The sequence below is a fragment of the Equus caballus genome, chromosome 12, assembly GCF_041296265.1.
Source record: "Equus caballus isolate H_3958 breed thoroughbred chromosome 12, TB-T2T, whole genome shotgun sequence".
Classification (NCBI taxonomy): Eukaryota; Metazoa; Chordata; class Mammalia; order Perissodactyla; family Equidae; genus Equus; species Equus caballus.
In genome coordinates, this window is record NC_091695.1 from 15,587,516 (window position 1) to 15,592,523 (window position 5,008).

The 5,008-nt window shown below is 35.2% G+C and overlaps 1 pseudogene; it reads left to right on the top strand.

Moving 5' to 3' along the window:
* Positions 1–3,676: 3,676 nt before the first annotated feature.
* On the top strand, positions 3,677–4,411 carry LOC138916947 (olfactory receptor 5D18-like; annotated as a pseudogene).
* Positions 4,412–5,008: the final 597 nt, after the last annotated feature.

Genomic DNA, 5,008 nt, shown 5'->3' on the forward strand with positions numbered 1-5,008 from the left:
ACCAATCTCAAAAGATTTTTTTAATCCCAAGAACAATGGGAACAGAGCCTTCTAAAACCTATAGCATATATTTGCACGAGGTTTTTATCGGTGACTGTGATTTTAATATATTGCAAATTGGTAAACTGAAATCCCTTGAGGTTATTTATGTTGCAAGTTACTGAAGCATTGTGTCTTTGTTGGGAGATAAGGATGGATATGCTCTGTGATAAAAGGGAGGGATACTTTTCTGACACAAACAAAAACACACCATACCAACTCATATGGGGTGCAGCAAAAGTGTTCCTAAGAGGGAAATTCATCACAATAGAGGCTAACATTCACAAACAAGAAAAATCTAAAATAAGCAATTTCAAGCTACACCCAGCAGAATTAGAAAAAAGAAGAACAAGCAAAGCCCAAAAAGTCTGTAGAAGGAGGGAAGTAATAAAAATTAGAAGAGAAATAAATGAAATTGAAACAAAAAAGACAGTAGAAAGGATCAGTGAAACAAAGACCTGGTTCCTGAAGAAGATAAACAAAATTGAAAAACGCTTAGCCAGGCTTACTAAGAAAAAAAGAAAGAAGTCTCAAATAAATGAAATTGGAAATGAAAGAGGAGAAATTACAATTGATAGTACAGATATACAAAGCATTATAAGACAATACTATGAAAAATGTATGCCAACAAATTGGACAATCTAGAAGAAGTGGATAAATTCTTAGACACTTACAATCACCCAAAATTGAATCAAGAAGAAATAGAGACTCTGAATAGAAAAATCACAGTAAAAAGGTTGAAACATTTATCAAAAACATCCCCAAAGATAAAAGTCCAGGACTAGGTGGCTTCTCTGGAGAATTCTACCAAACATTTAAAGAAAATTTATTACCAATCCTTCTCAAACTATTACAAAAAATTGAAGAAGACAGAATACTTCCTAACACACTCTAGAAAGCCAAAATCACTCTGATACCAAACCCAGACAAGGACAACACAAAGAAGGAAAAGTATAGGGTAATATTGCTGATGAATATAGATGCAAAATCCTCAAAAAAATATTGGCAAATCGAATACAGACATACATTAAAAAGATCATATACCATGATTAAGTGGGATTCATACTAGGGACACAGGGATGGTTCAACATACGCAAGCCAATAAATGTGAAGCACCACATTAACAAAATGAGGAACAAAACCACATGATCCTCTCAATAGACAGAAAAACATTTGACAAGATTTAACATCAATTTGCTATAAAAACTCACAATAAAATGGATGTAGAAGGAAAGTGCCTTAAAAAAATAAAGGTGATATATGACAAGCCTGCAGCCAACAACATACTCAATGGGGAAAAACTGAAAAACATCCCTCTGAGAACAGGAACAAACATGGGTGCCAACTCTCACCACCCTATCCAACATAGTACTGGAGGTTTTGGCCAAAGAAATTAGACAAGAAAAAGAAATAAATAGAATCAAAATAAGCAAAGAAGAAGGGAAACTCTTGCTGTTTGCAGACAACATGTTTTTATATAGAGAACCCTAAAATGTCCCTCAGAAAACTATCAAAAATACTCAACAATTACAGCAAAGTTGCAGGGTCCAAAATCAACTGGCAAAAATCAGTTGCAATTCCATACGCTAATAACGAACTACAGAAAGAGAACTCAAGAAGACAATCCCATTCACAATCGCAAGAAAAAGAATAAAATATATTGGAATAAATTTAACCAAGAAAGTGAAAGACCTATACAATGAAAACTATAAGACATTACTGAAAGGGATTGATGATAACATAAAGAAATGGAGAGATATTCCACGCACACTCTTTTAAAGAATAAACATAATTAGAGTGTCCATACTACCTAAAGCAATCTACAGATTCAATGCAATCTCAATAAGAATGTCAATGATATTCTTCATGAAAATAGAACAAAGAACCCTAAAATTCACATGGGGTAACACAAGACCTTGAATTGCTAAAGCAATCCTAAGAAAAAAGAACAAAGGTAGGGGCATCACAATCCCTGATTTCAAAATATACTACAAAGATATGGTAATCAAAACAGCATGGTACTAGTATAAAAACAGGCACACAGATCAATGGAACAGAACTGGAAGTCCAGAAATAAAACCACACATCTATGGGCAGCTAATCTCTGACAAAGGAATTGAGAACATACAGTGGAGAAAGAAAAGTCTCTTCAATAAATGGTGTTGGGGAAACTGGACAGCCACATGTAAAAGAATGAATGTACATCATTACCTTGTGCCATACACCAAACATACTCAAAATGGAGCAAAGACTTGAAGGTAAGACCTGACACCATAAAACTTATGGAAGAAAATATAGGCAGTACTCTTTGACATTGGTCTTAAAAGGATCTTTTTGAATACCATGTCTACTTGTACAAGGGAAACAAAAGTAAAATTAAATAAATGTGACTTCGTCAGACTAAAGAACTTCTACAAGGCAAGGGAAACCAGGATCAAAATGAAAAGACAACCTACTAATTGGGATAAAATGTTTGCAAATCATATATCTGACAGGGGGTTAATCTTCATTATATATAACGAAATCACACAACTGAACAAAATAAAATCAAAGAACCCATTCAAAAATGGGCAGAGGATATGAACAGACATTTCTCCAAAGAAGATATACAGGTAACCAATAGGCACATGAAATGATGCTCAACATCACTAGTCATCAGGGGAATGCAAATCAAACTACACTAACATATCACTTTACACCCATTAGAATGGCTATAATAATCAAAACAAAAAATGAAAAATGTTGGAGAAGTTGTGGAGAAAAGGGAACTTTCATACACTGCTGGTGGGAATGCAAACTGGTGCAGCCACTATGGAAAAGAGTATGGAGATTTCTCCAAAAGCTAAAAATAGAAATGCCATATGACCCAGCTATCCTACTACTGGATATCTATCCAAAGAACTTGAAATCAACAATTCAGAGAGACTTATGCACCCTTATGTTCATTAAAGCATTATTCACAATAGCCAAGGTGTGGAAGAAACCCAAATGCCCGTCATCTGATGATTGGATAAAGAAGATATGGTACATATATGCAATGGGATACTACTCAGCCATAAAAAAGGCAAAATTGTCCCCTTCGCAAAACATGGATGGACCTTGAGGGTATTATATCAAGGGAAATAAGCCACAGAAAGGAAGACAATATGTGGAGGGTAAACAAACACGTGGACAAAGACAACTATTTAGTGGTTACCAGGGGTAAGGGGGGTAGGGGGTGGGCACAAAGAGTGAAGGGGTGCCTATATGGTGACTGACAAATAATAATTGGTAACTGAAATTTCACATTGCAAACTAACATAACCTCAATAGAAATAAATAAATAAATATAAAAATTTAGACAGTTAGCATACCTTGCATAAAAATACATATAGGAATTCTGAAAGAGATGTTTTGCTTAACCTTCCAGTCTTGGTATGGGGTAGTTATCTCAGCTTCTTATATTCTCACTCTCCTTAATATCTTTGTTTTCAGGACTGATTCAGATTCTAAAAGGAGAAATCATGTTACTGTCAGAGAGAAATAAAATTTGGCCATGTTCACTCTCTTGGGCTTCTGAGTTTTCCCAGCACTGCAAATCCTCCTCTTATTGATTTATCTGGCCATCTACAGTGTCACTGTTGCAGGGAATATTGGGATGATTGTAATAATCAAGATTAACTCCAAACAGAGCACCCCTGTGTACTTTTTCATCAACTACCTCTCATTTGTGGATTTGTGCTATTCCTCCATCATTACTCCCAAGAACCTGGTGAATATAGTTTGGAAGACAGAAATATTTCATTTATAGGATGTGCAGTATAATTCTTTCTTTTGTACCTTTGTGGTAACTGAGTTATTTTTATTAGCTGTTATGGCATATAATCACTTTGTGGCAATTTCTAACCCTCTGCTCTACACAATTGCCCTGTCTCTGAAACTCTGTGCCATGCTAGTGGTCAGATCATATTCATGAGGAGTAGCTTGTTCCTTGATACTCACATATTTGGCTATCAAATTATAATTTTGGGGTTTCAACAAAATTGATCATTTCTTCTGTGAATTCTTCTCATTGCTGTCCCTCTCTTGGTCTGATGCTTATGTCAACCAGTTGCTGCTTTTCATTCTCACCACCTTTAATGGGGTCAGCACACTACTCATCATCCTCGTGTCTTATGTGTTTATCGTTGTCACCATTCTCAAGATACATTCAGCCAGTGAGCGCTGCAAAGCCTTCTCCACCTGTGTCTCCCACCTGACCACCATCGTCATCTTCCATGACACCATCCTCTTTCTTTACTGTGAGCCCAACTCCAAAAACTCCAGGAACACAGTCACAGTGTCCTCTGTGTTTTACACAGTGGTGATCCCTATCTTGAATCCTCTAATATAGAGTCTGAGAAATAAGGATGTCAAAGATACAGTCAGCAGAACAATGGACATTAAAGTCTTTTCTTATTGAGTATATTATTTTAGTAGAGTTTTTCCCTGACATGTAAATAAAGCGTTTCCATAAAGATTGATTTTAAAGACACCTTTAAAATTATGAAGAGTTAGTGTTGTACAAGGGAAAGCTACGGGATTTTGGTTTGAAGACACTAAACTTTTCTCTGTCTATTACTGGAAAATAAAACATCTGTCTCTCTCATCCTTAAATTTTCATCTACAAAATTGAGATAATATAAACTACCTCTTAGTCTTATTGTGAAGATTAAAAGGTTACATAGATATAATCTGTAAAACCTTGTATAATCTCAATAAACAATTTAATCTCCTTTCTTATACCTGGAGTAGACTAGACTTTCAATAAACATATGTATTTCTCTTGTAAATCTATAAATAGCAGTTAAAATAAGACTAGTCTTCATCCTTCCAGGAATGCAAAATCCAGTGTTGACAGTAGGGCCATGAAAAAACTGGCCATTGTATAAGGTAGAAAATAAAAAGTATCATAGAGTATTTGAGGGAAAGAAAAGGTCAAATCCATTTA